This window comes from Hevea brasiliensis, chromosome 8 (assembly GCF_030052815.1).
Source record: "Hevea brasiliensis isolate MT/VB/25A 57/8 chromosome 8, ASM3005281v1, whole genome shotgun sequence".
Classification (NCBI taxonomy): Eukaryota; Viridiplantae; Streptophyta; class Magnoliopsida; order Malpighiales; family Euphorbiaceae; genus Hevea; species Hevea brasiliensis.
The window spans coordinates 28,554,994-28,568,941 of record NC_079500.1 but is presented as its reverse complement, the minus strand read 5'-3'; positions in this window follow the sequence as shown (position 1 = coordinate 28,568,941).

The following is a 13,948-nucleotide window of genomic DNA, read 5'->3' as shown; positions in this document are numbered from 1 at the left end:
TCGTTGGCACTGGACACCGTGGTGCCTCGGGCCGTCATACCATGGGACGCGGAACGTCAACCACGTATGCAGTCAGTATGGCTAAAAAGCCATGATAACACATAATCAGGCATAAAAGCCATGAATATAGGCATAAAGCCATGAATGCGGGCATAAAGCCATGAATACGGGCACAAAGCCATGAATACAGGCATAAAGCCTTTCGCAGTACTGCTAAAACAATACCCTATTGGCATGCCAAACTATCCAATCTGACACACATGTCTAGGCAATACAAGGGCACATAATATCATTAAATATTAATATATTGTGTTTTATGACTTCATTATTTCATGATAAATTTCAATTATAATTCATACATTCATTTGATCATTTATATGATCACAATTCACATCAATTATCCTTTTATACCATTGTACTCAAAATACTTCTCCTCTCTACAATAATGAGAACTAATGTCTCATTCATACATTAATATGGTTCATTTATTCATTCATTATGTTATTCGTATTGATCACAATTCTAAACAATGGTTCACATGTACCATTGTATTCAAAACATTTTTCCTTTCTCATTTATACATTCAAGAATTTACTTATGTAATTACAAATTTTATATTTCAAGTTGAGTTACTAATATTTTATGAATTCCATTTGCGATGGGCATATAAGCCCTAACTATCTATTCACATCAATTAGGTGACTTATTTTTCATGTTTCAAGTAATCCATGACTATTTCATGGATTTCAAATTTATGGCCTTAAATTTCTTTTTAACAATTTTGACTAGGATGCATAGTCCACATTTGTCATACTATTCTAAGCATTTAAGCTTAGAATTGGTTCTAGGTCTTCATCTTAATTTACTAATCATTTTGATTATTATTCACCTTACTAGTCAACCAAAATGTTGACTTTTTTTATACTTAATGGATATATTAATTCTAATTACACCAAGATCCCACATTTTGAGTTTTACATTTGCTAGTATTAATTGCTAATTGCAATTTGAAGTCCCCTAGATGCATTTCTAAATTTTCAGTTTTTACTACCTAAGTTTACTGTTCCATTGGACAATTTTAGAGTGGAAACTGGGCTAACCTTTCTTCATTGTCGACACCATATTTTGGCCGATCCCCAGAATCAATAAACCTTGAAACCGATTCCCAGCACTAAATTTTCCTTTGCCAGCCAACTACATTTCCAACCTCTCTTTGCCATATTACCGATCTCTCTTCATAGAGAATTGAGTCAACGCTAAGCCTTACCGGTCTCTCAATCATTCAACGATCTCTCAAGCCAATTGTCAAATATCCTGACCAGTTAACTATATTCCCGATCTCTCTTATCAGACAAGATTGAATTAACACTAGATCCTTGCTGCCAGTATTCATGGTCGACCTCCCTTTTAAAAGTTTAGGAATAATCGAGCTAAGCTTCTAATTCGGTTTAATGAAGATCCCGATCTTAGATGTTCAAGCCAAATTTTCAATTAAGTTCTGTTTAACGTTGGTTCTTTACCAATCTCATGCATATTATGTTTTCCGATCTCTCACACTTAGGATAATAATAGCTTCCAGTTATTTCAATATACTCAGACAAACAAGGGTTTAGAAATTTTCCGATCACAACCATTCATCGAACAAAAGGGCATTCTATTTCATTTCATTGCAAAATTTGTACAAGTTATTCGGCTGGGGGTGATCCCCCAGCCTGATCTACATTTTGCTCATCCTCTCCCTCCTCTTCACTATCCTCACCCTCGCCCCCGGGAGCCAGGTCGGCCATCCAAGAGAAGTCCTCTTCTGGGTAACGCTTCTGGAGTTTGGCCAAGAGGTCCTTGTGAGCATTCACATAGGCACCAGCTATCCCTGTCACCATTTCTTCGTCTTTCGCCTTAAGCTCCTCGATAAGTTGGGCGACCTGAGAAGCTTCGTTGGCCCGGAGCGCCTGGACTTCCCCGAGAGCACGATCCCTTTCAGCCAGAACATGATTCTGTTCGGCCACCCTGTCTTCATAGAACTTCGCCCACCCCTCAACTTGAGATATGTAATCCTGAGCGGATGCGAGTTGGGACCGGAGGGAAGCCATTTCCTGATTCTTCTTCTCGACCTCCTTGCCCAGGCGATGAGCCTTTTCCCGAACTATGGTCTGGTTCACTAGACACTCCACGTTCAGGCTCATGGAGCGAGTCAAGATATCGTCAAGGCTGTCCAGGGATAGCCTGTCCCGATCCTCCCGAAGGCAGATGGAAGACCCCAAGACTTTGGCAAAACCGGGGTTCTCCCGAACAGTCCGGTTATTCTTCAGGGACTCGATCAACGTTTGAGCGCCACGAGAAGAGGCTCTCACAGAAGATTGAGAAGGACCCCTTTCTGTGCTTGGAGCAACTGGAGGAGGTGGGGCTGGCTCTTCCTGTTGAGGAGGAGATCGGACAGCTTCAGTGATCGGCGGTCCCGAAGGTTGGGACGGGCCTCCTTGCGTCTCCCCTGGTTCATGGCCGGGAGTTCGAAGCTTTTTCGAACGCTTCATCTCCTTTATTTTCCGGGAGATCTCTCTTTCTTTCTTCCGCTTCCTGGAACCCTCATCACCCGCCATACCTGCACAAAGAAGAGGTCAGTGAGATTGCTAAGGTCCTGAGATCTGAGATGTAGAAAATACCGATCCGAGGTCGAGAGCGGAAGTTCGCGATCTTGGCGGTGAGCGGTATGCGGTCCAATGGTGCGGCTCGGCGATCCACCGCATCTAAACAGAATACTTTTGAGTGGCGGCTGATTCTTGAGATCCATCACTATTAAGCTTTCCTCCTAGTTCAGGTAATACGCTTGGAAGCAAGGGCCCTGGTGCCACCATTACGAGGAAGTCCTCAAAGCGGTCGGATTTTTCTCCTCGAATAAAGCGGTTCTTCCAATTTTAAGGGAGGAGGCGGATCGGTGAAGAGCCCGCAATGAGGCTTCGCCTGAAAGAACCAGTGCTCGTCGTCCTTTCGACGAGTTAGCCTGTGAAGTTCGGCGAACACCTTAGCCGTAGGTCTGATTCCCTTAGCTCTGCATAGGCCTCGGAAGGCTACTAAGATCCGCCATGAGTTAGGGTGAACTTGAGCAATGCACACTCGGTGAAGTTTTAGGACCTCCTTGAAGAAGTCATCCAGAGGGAATCGAAGACCGGCCTTTAACTGTTCCTCGTATACCATAACCAGGTCATTCTCTTCAAAGAAGTGATCGGCTCAGTGATCGCCGTGACACCGGATAAGTTCGCATTTAATCGGGGCGAATATTGTACTCTGGTGAACGATTGCAGATCAGACTCTTGCAAGATCGATGGCAGCTCGTCCATAGGGAGATTCTCCCTCCCTGAAGAAGGTACGTGCCTTGATGGTCCGATCCGCCCCCGAGCTGGAACGGAGACCCTAGGAGGTTCTGGTTGCGCGCTTGGCCCGACCACCTCATCTTCGTCAGACGACCACGAGAACTGAATGGAAGGAGGACTCACCGCTCTTTGACCCTCGGCACCGCTCATTTTCAAAGAAAACAAAGAACTTAAACTAAAAAGAAGATCAAAGCCCTTACCGGAGTCTGATCGGCGTCGGAAGAACTTGAGTAAACGAGAGAACTTTGAGGTTGCGAGCGAGAGAGTGAAAATGACATACAGGAGCAAATGGCTAACCCCTCACCCCTATTTATACTTGTCCGAGCATTTAACGCTCACGAGATTCTAAGCAACGCATCGATTGGTGGGACTCGTCAGCTGTTCTGACACTTTTCTCAAATATTCCAAAATTCCATAAAGAGATCGGCTAACTAGAGATCGGCATTATCAAGATAAATATTTCGAATTGCGGATCAGTTAAGGGTTGTTCAGTTAGGAACCAGATCCGATAAGCACATCAAAGCTCGGAAAGTAATCAATGCAATAAAATGATAATTGACGAAATAAAATTTTTATTTCCAAAAGATCGGATTACATCATTTGGGCGATCTCTAGGGATTGGATTACAATAAAGGTCTAACTACATCATTTGGGCGATCTCTAGGGATCAGATTATAATAAAGGTCTAACTACATCATTTGGGCGATCTCTAGAGATCTGATTACATTGAAGGATTACATCATTTGGGCGATCTCTAGAGACCGGTGGAACATCCTATCTAAAAGGCCTATGTCAAAGCCTAGTCTCGTGGCTAAATCAAAAGATGTGTTTGACCAGGAGACAAGTTGTTGACATCGGATAGATGTATAGCTCAGATGGGGTGACTATGACTCCCATGAAGATGAGAGACATCGTCATCGATGTTACCGCTCGAAACCGAGCCGCTGTCGGAACACCCAATGTGGAGGAAAGACGCTGTCGGAACACCCAATGTGGTGAGAAGCCGAATAAGCTCGGAAGAGCGATCGCCAGGGATCGGCCGAACATTAGCAATCAGCTCACCTGAAATCGGTTCGCTGATTATTCCAGTTGAGTGACTCGAGATCGGCACGATCGAAGTCCGCAACCCAAATCGGTCAATCGATTTAGTTCTCTCACCATCATCAGTTGAGGTTTTCACGATTATTCGACCACCGGGATCGTAAATTTTCAGTCGGTGAGTAAAAAAGTCCATCGGAAAGAGATCAAAAGCCACAGCCGTAGCCGGAATTACTACCAGAACAGTTAAAACAAGTAAGAAGGAAGAGAGGAAAATCAGATGAAGGAAATGTCTCTGTCGTCAGGGGTATATATAGGGGGAAAACGGGCATTTATTGCTACGCAGAAAATGAAGCGGACGCTTCGGGAATCGAGGGGAAATTAATGCTTTGACCAGACCGAGGCTGATTAAGGGATCGGAATAATAGAGATCGGAGGATGGGAGATCAGCATGAGAGATCGGAATAGGAGCGTGTCAAGAAGAGGGATCGGAAGACAAAAGGAATAAGACAAATCCCAAATAACCGTCGTCGAATCGAGTAGAGGTAGTTAAAGCGTTATGACGAGATCTCCACCGCATGCCTAAGAATCGCCATAATCTTGACAGTGCGGTGGTATGTCATGTGATCCTGTACATCCCAATCCCCACCGTTGATCTCACTGGTAAGGACAAACCCGGAACCCTTGGATCAAGAGAGAAGACGACAATACCAGCGTCTTTCGCTCTTAGCCCTCAGATCGTTCCGGACAAGAAGATTTGGGACCGTCAGATTGAAAGAAGAAAAGGACAAATATTCTGAAGAATGATCTCAGCCATTCATTTTGATTCTCTTTAATTCCTGAACACCCGATCATGTCCTTCGAAATCTTGACCCTCCACCTCCCTCAAAATAAATCCTGACCCTTCATGGGGAGCACCCGATTCCTATAAATACCTGCATGAAAAACTGTTCAAGGGACGGGCAAAAAAGAGAGGTAGTTATTATAGCGGAAGAACTCTGAAACTTGATTCAGTTTGTTACTCTGCTACTTTGAAGTTTTGATTAGAAAGACTTTTGAAACTAGTTTTCTGAAGTGTTTTCTTGAAAAGGATTCTGAATACTGAAACTCTACATTTTCAGTTTGTTCATTATCTGGTCACACTCTCATTTTCAGCCTTTTATTATCTCTGTCTTCATTCCCATTATCCAAGCTCAATTTCATTTCACTCGGTTTTTTATCTTAATCTGATTGCATTTTAGCTAAGCACCCTTCATTTCACAACGAACATCAGCCCTCAAGCTAATCAGTCCGCTGTCTTATTACTATTTGTCTCCCCATAGTCATTTCAATAGATTTGGCTCCTTATAGGTAAGAGCTCATATCGCCATTTTATTAAGTGTTTACGTTTACTTTCCGCATTTTCTTTGTTCTTTTTATGTATGTGATTTTCTCTAAGTTTATTTAGTGCCAAAGAACCTTAAAGAATGTTACTCTCGAGTTTATTTCTTTAGTGATCAGTCCATCATTTTATTAATCTTCGTCATTTCTGAATGCAAGTTTTCTATCTCCTAGTAGCGTGTAAGTGGTTGGGAAAAACGTAGGTAACTACAGCTTAAGGGCCTCTTTTAAGAGAGAGAGCCTGAATAACACGTCAGAAAAATAGCCAAACTATTAGGTACTGGTAAAGTGACCTTAGGGGAAGTCTGCAAAATTCAGTCCAGCTTCTCTTATTTAGTCACAAATTATTAATTAGAAGCCTTACCCCCCCCCCCCCCCCAACACCTTAGAACGTCAGAATCCTTAGCTTTAGGACCTTATGACATGTAGTTGAAATTAAAATTTGGAGATCGGAAAAATCCCATTAAGGTTCCTATTAATTTAAAAGGAGATCGGAAGAGGGTTCTTATCCGGTTCTCAACTCAAAACTTTAATTAAATAAGAGATCGGAGGAGAGTTCTTATCCGGTCTCAAATCAAAATTTAAATAAATACCTAATAGAGATCGAAAGAGAGTTCTTATCCAGTCTCAACTCCAAATTTTAATAAACATTAAATAGAAATTGGAGGAAAATTCTTACCGATCCCTGAGCTAAAATTTTAATGAATACTTAAAAGAGATCGGAGGAGAGTTCTTATCCGATTCTCAACCCCAAATTTTAAATACCCCAAGAGAGACCGGAGGAGGATTCTCATCCGATCTCCTCTCAGAATTTAAGAGAGATCGGAGGAGAGTTCTTATCCGATTCTCACACCTAATTTTAACCTACACGCAAAACAATCCCAAAACCAAAAATGATTCACGACGTCAATTCACTAAGGTTGTCTCATTTACTTATGTATCTGGGTGATCCAAATTTAGTGAAAAAAATTAAATGCTCCTTTAGTCAAAAGGATCAACATGTCCATTCGAGCCCTCCTAACTAATGCAAAGTTAAATCTACTTACCCTTATTAAGGGACGAGGTGGGGTGCCTAACACCTTCCCCGCCCGTTTACGGACCCTGAACCTAGAATCTCTGTCTTGAAGTGGTTTCATTTCAATTTATTTTCACAAATGGTTTTCTTTAGTTTCCCTCAAAACTAAGGTGGCGACTCCTCACTTTTTCCCACTTCAGTGAGTGATCGTCCAGGCGATCGCAAAATCCCTTGCGACAGCTTGGTGACTCCACTGGGGACATTGCAAAGACTGACTTAACCCCGGTCTAGTGGTCCAAAAGTAGATTTAATTTTGTCCGATCAAATTATAGTTAGATGGGCTCATTCAGCGATGTTTTATACGTTAATTATTGTTATTGTGGCTAACTATTTTGCTTGTTTTGCCTGTTTTATTTCCTACAGTGCTCTTCGTTTCAAAAAAAAAAAAGAAAAAGGGAAAAATGGAAAAATAAAATCCCCCTGAATTGGGAAGAGGTAAAGGTGCCCCTTCGCACACTGAACACTCACACGATGTCCTCACACACTTCGGTCCTATACCCGGGCTTTCTTACCCTATTAGGAAAATAGGAGGGGGTCATGTAGCGGTACCCGTGGGTTTTACCCCGTTAGTATCCGTGAAGGCTTCTGCTCAGATTGAAACTCGTTCTATCCACTGTGATACTCGTGGAATTTTCCCGATAATATCATGGTTATAGAACGGGGCTCTCTTATTCTGATGAGGGGCAATTTGGGAACCTGTGGCTTTTAGAAAATTAGACCTTGAGCTAAACTATCACAATAGCTGAAAGCCGTAGTAAGCTACCTTATAAGATAGAACTATCCAATTAGGTAGCACTCATCCGGTATCAGGAGTCTCCCTATGATAAGGACAAAAGGGGCATACTTACTCTTATCCTTGTTCTGCTTTAATTTCCTTTTGTTCGTTTTTGTGAGGGTAATCTTGAATTCTACTGAAACACCTACACATTTTCCTACTTTGATAAATGTGTATGTGTCACCCTGCCAACAGTATGATTCAAAATTACCCAAATTTATCTTGCTAACGAGTTTTTCCGCAGGCATCACCAATCCGAGAGTCTGTGAAAAGGATAAGGCATCATTTTTATCATGGCATCCTCGAGTCAGTCGGCAGAAGAAGTTCAGAATGCTAAATTTCAGTCCAAGTCAACTCATACTCCAGTACCCTCGCAAAATAATGTTTCCAAGGCACATGCTAGCTTACTACCCTCATGGGATCTGAATAAAATTGAGCTCAGAATGAACAGCCTCGAGGGTCTGTCTAATGGATGGAGGTCATTTCCCGATCAGGTCAAGGCACGATTTGAAGAGAAGTATGGGAGGATTGCAACCTTAATGCGAGTCAAGGTCCAAGTCCCGGCATTAAAGGCCATGTTGTCGGTTTGGAACCCTAAGTACAGGGTATTCTCTTTCAATGATATTGATACAGTTCCCACTATGGAAGAATATCAGGCATTATTAGGGATTCCTTATTCAACGCAGAATCGGGTCTACCTACACCTTGAGCATAGGCAGACCTGGAAACGATTAACACATTTGTTGGGTATCCCTTCGGAGGAGGCAAAGTCAAAAGAAACTGTCAAAGGAAACACACATGGTTGGTATTGGACATATCTCCAGAAGTGGTTAGATCAGTACCTCCAAGAGAAACAGTGGAATCAAGCTTCAGTGGCACTCGCCTTGGGAATCTATGGCCTGATTTTGTTCCCAGGACCATTAGGAATCATAACCTCCAGCACGGTGGAAGTATTCTGGGCGGTAGAAAGGCAGGAGATCAATCCGATACCGGCAATTCTTGCGGAAACCTTGTTAACCCTAACCTACTGTAGACAACAGGGAAAAGGGTCCATTAAGTGTTGTTCTCAATTGTTATACCTCTGGATTATCAGCCACATGTGTCCTGTGGAGACCAAAGGATTGACCTGGTACCTTGACCAGCCTCCCATCGAGAAGATGACCCGGTTAGTAATCAGTCCGAAGAATGAACAGCAGTGGCGGGAACGGATTTTGAGTTTCAATAGCCATGAATACTGTTGGAAGAAGCTGTGGACGTCAGGCCAACCCGTTTTGATTGGTACGGGAGGTAATCAATCGGTATCCTTAATCGGAGTAACCGGGTACACAAGTTACACTCCGGCATTGGTAATGAGGCAGTTTGGCTCGACACAGACCAGAATCGACAGTGAAGAATATCACCAAGGTCATTTCTACCATGAGCTCAAAGGAGAGGAAGGGTTGAAAATGGCTCGCAGATCTTGGGAAAACATTACTCTGATGGAGAGATCGCCTAAAGGCCCAAGTGCCTCGGGCGATTATCTTAAATGGAGAGCTGACAGGGACCGAGAACATTCAACTATAGAATTCGAGGACAGCAACCCTTGCCAAAACATCCTATTAGAAGAAGCTGATAATCGTCTGCTTGACTCACTACAAAAAGCAAACACCGAGAACTCACAACTGCAAGAACAAATAAAACAGTTGGAGGACCAACAACAGAAACTTAAAAGAAAAGTGAGAAGGCTCAAGGAAGAGGCAAGGGCCGAAAGGATGGGGTTCGAAGAGCAAGAGGAACAGTGGAAAAAGGAAAAAGACTCTCTCCAAGCTGAGGTAAAAGAAGTAAAAGTGCAGAATAGTAAGCTTCAGGAAAAGATGAAATACCAAGAGGTGCTCGTTGAAGAATATAAACAGGAAAACAAAAAGAAGAAGCTCGAATTGAAAGAACAGGCATTACTCATCAATGATATCTTGAAAGAGTGTGCTAAGGAAAGAAAGGAAAAAGAAAAACAAGCTGCTCTCTATCAAGAGTTGAAAGAGAATATTGACCAGCTGGAGAGAATGATAGCACAGGGAAAACAAGAACTATTACCTGAATCCGAATATGCTCTCAAAGCATTCGACCCTGCCAAGCAAGAAGAAAGGTTATATGAGTATCTTAGAAGATGTCATCTTACTATAAAGAACCTTCCAGAGCCTAGGCCAATGTAGAGGGTACAATGTACAAATTATTCAGTTAATGAAATGATTTCTGGACCATTGTTTAGTAAATTTGTGAATGAATAATATGACTCCCGTAGGAACTCCCTCGCTAGGGTTATGTGAAAAATTGAATGCGCTATACGGACAGGTATCATAAATACGCATTCAATCCAGTCATTCACAGTCAGACTATCGAATGATGCCATGATAAAATTGATGCGATTATCCTTTTACAGATTTCAACCTGGCTCTCAAATGCCATCAGATCCTTCGGGACCGCATCAGGACTTTTAGTTTTTTTTTTGCAAAATTCAAAGTTCATTTAAAATTTTCTTTTTTTTACTCCTTACAGGAAATCAATATTGCTTCAAACAAGGCAAGTCTGACCAAGCACACGGTTCAGCCCAAGCGAGTGTACTTAACAAGATCTCGGACAAAGAAGATAATGGAAGATCAGGAACAAGTACAGAACCTACAGGGGCAAGTCTCCGAATTGAAAGATCAGGTCTCAGAACTTATGAGACTAATGAGGGAAATGTCCCAGAATAAACCCACAGCAGAGCCTAGCCTACCATTACCTCCTCCACCACCTCCAACAAATGATCCTCACCAAGCTTCAACTTCTTTCACCTTTCAATCACCTATCCCGGACCCGACAGTCACTGTCAATCCGGTCGTCATGACTAATGACCTGCCTTTCTCCTATTACCCGGCTGTCTCAAATGCCGAGCCTCACCCTTCAATCCTAATCCCTCCAGTTTACTCCACCCCTCAGCTCCACGGGGAGCATATCATGCAGTGGGAGGGGAAAATAAGACAAAAGAAAGTGAGAAACTATCTGCTCTAGAGGAGAGATTGAGAGCAATTGAAGGGCTGAATATGTATGGTTCGGTCGACGTGGCATCACTAAGATTAGTGCCCGATGTGGTGGTGCCACCCAAGTTCAAGGTCCCTGATTTCGACAAGTACATAGGGAATTCAGATCCTCGCATTCACTTGGCCACCTATATCGCCAAGATGTCTGCTCTGACAGAGGACGATAGACTGCTGGTCCACTTCTTTCATGAGAGCCTCTCAGGGGCAGCTTTGAGGTGGTGTATTCAGTTAGACAGGAGCAAACTGCGCTCCTGGAAGGATTTAGCTGATGCCTTCTTAAAGCAGTACAAATTTAACTGCGATGTGGCCCCCACAAGGAGGGACCTCCAGAACCTGGTACAAAAAGACAGAGAAAGCTTCAAGGAATATGCCCAGAGATGGAGAGAAAAGGCGGCAGAAGTTCATCCTCCGGTGACTAACAATGAGCTGTGCTCTCTATTCATTGAGACGTTGAAAGCCACTTATTTCAATTTGATGATTGGGAATACTTCCAACAGCTTCTCTGACATCATACAGGCTGGTGAAAGAATAGAGGCCAACCTAAGAATGGGACGATTGCAGGAGTTGGCTGAGAACCCTGCAAAGAAAAATGCCAATTTTGGCAAGAAAAAGGAGGGTGATTTCCATTCAGTCACCCGACAGAATAATTACTCCCCATTTCCCCAAAATAACTACCGGCCATATCCTTCCTCTCATGGCCAAACAGTCGCAAACATTCCACCTCCTTTCCCTAATTATCCACACCCATGCCCACAATATCCCCCACCTACAAATTACCAACCGAGACCACCTCCTCCTCCTGCTCAACCAAGACCACCAAAAAACAACCCAAGACCCCCAAGAAACCCTGATCCACCTCTTCCCCTCCCACTCAGTGAAATATACCGATACCTTGTCGGTATAAACCAAATCGTACCAGTTCCCCTAGATCCAATTCAGCCTCCATACCCCAGGTGGTATGATACCACTGCCCGTTGTGAGTATCATGGAGGGGCACAAGGGCACTCAACCGATAACTGCGGGGCACTCAGGGGGAGAGTGCACGCTTTAATCAGAAACGGGTGGTTGAAGATTGAGGGAAATGGTTCCCTCCCCAATGTTACCTCAAACCCACTGCCTAACCATAATGCAGGCAGTGGTGTAAATATGATAGAGCCTGATGAAGAAGGATCAACGCTGGAAGTAGACAAGCTGGTTCCTTACTTTAAGGAAATTTTTGCTGTGGCAATGAGGGAAGGCTACCTCTGCCCTCAGGTAGCGGGATTGGAAGAAAGTACGGGGTGTCCTTATCATGGAGGGGCAGCTGATCACGAGCTGCAGGGCTGTGAGGGATTCAAGCAAGAGGTTCGGAACTTATTGTCTCTCAAGGTTCTGAGATGCCAGACGAGGACGAAGATGGAAGAAGGAGTGAATACCACTAGATATAGCCAAAATGCTCCCACCCCTAAACCCATAATCACTTTCTCACCCCCGGTAGCCTCACCACCAGTAACGGTTATCCGAGCCCCATCTCAGCTCCCTGTTACCAACACCCACGCCATACCTTGGAACTACAATTTCCAAGTCTTCACTCAAGGAGCGTCAAGCAGTACACCGGCTCCTAGCCTTGCTTCACCTCCGGCACCTCCTAAGCCATGTTTCACTCCTCATGCACACTTTCAGATGACTTATGCTGGACCTACCACCAGTGCTACTCCCCAGATCGATCCCCAACCCGTCACTGCCACAAAGCCCTCCTCCCTTGAGCGAGAGGTCGAGTTCATAACTCGAAGTGGGAGGTGTTACAGTAACGAAGAAAAAGAAAAGAGAAAAGGGAAAGTAAAAATGGGAGAGTCACTGAAGAACACCGAAGAGGAGGTTGAGAAGACAGAGGAAGCAGAGCCTGCTGAGCATAAAAAAGAGGAGGAACTGCCGCTCTAAATAATGAAACAGAGCGAGTATGATGTGGTGGAGCAGTTGAGGAAAACACCTGCCCGAATTTCGCTGTTATCGCTGATCTTGAGTTCGGAAGTGCACCGACAAACCTTGCAGAGAATCCTGGATCAGGCCTTTGTAAACCCCAACATTACTCCGGGGCAGTTTAAGAAGATAGTGGGACAAATCCAGGCATCCAGTTTTGCTACTTTCTCAGAGGACGAGATAGATCCTGCGGGTTTAAGGCACACTAAGGCTCTACTTGTAACAGTGAAGTGTAAGGGTTGTATAGTAGCCAAGGTACTTATTGATAACGGGTCAGCTCTCAATGTACTCCCTAGCGCTACCTTAGCTAGGTTGCCAGTTGACCAATCGGACATACGTCAAAGTGCTATGGTGGTAAGAGCCTTTGATGGTACCAGAAGAGAAGTGTTGGGAGATATTGACTTGCCGCTTCAGATTGGCGCATGCACTTTCAACGTCACATTCCAGGTGATGAACATTGAGCTTGCCTATACTATGCTGCTGGGGAGGCCTTGGATCCATTCTGCGAACGCCGTTCCCTCAACTCTGCACCAGAAAATAAAATACATCATGGATGGCAAAATCATCACAGTGAAAGGAGAGGAGGCCTTGCTAGTCACCAAGCCGCAATCACTTCCCTATGTGGAGGCAGCCAAGGAGTCATTAGAAAGCTCCTTCCAAGCCCTCGAGTTACAAGAAATCGTCTCAGAAAATGGAGGGGCTATGGCTATGGTAGCCAAAATAATGACAAGGAGTGGGTACGAAGAAGGCAAAGGCCTAGGCGCCACATTACAGGGAATCGTTGAACCCATACCAACCGGCCCGTAAGGTAGGCCGCGGTTTGGGTTATGAGGAAGATGCCCTTATGGATGGGCATTTCTGGATGAGGAAAATGCTCCGGGATCAAAGGTTCGATCGGAAAATGGGAAAGATGAAATTAGTCCCGAGAATTACGGAGATCTTCACTAAACCAGTCATTCAGCATCCGGCAAATACAGAAGAATCACCCGATGATCCATCCATAGATGTCAGCATCCGGTAAATACAGAAGAATCACCCGATGATCCATCCATAGATGTCATCCAACTGGATTCCTTGTATGAGGCCCTAGTCTCACCAATGACTGAGGGGCAAGAGCTGAACAACTGGACAACCGAGGACATCCCTGTACTCAATTTCGAGTAAAGTACCTTTGGTTATCTACACTTGATCATTTTGTCCATGGTGATAAGTGTAATACTGTAAATGGACCTTTTCTTATGGCACAAACGTTAATGAATTAATAGCGCATTTTAAATCCAATTCTCTCTTTCTTTTG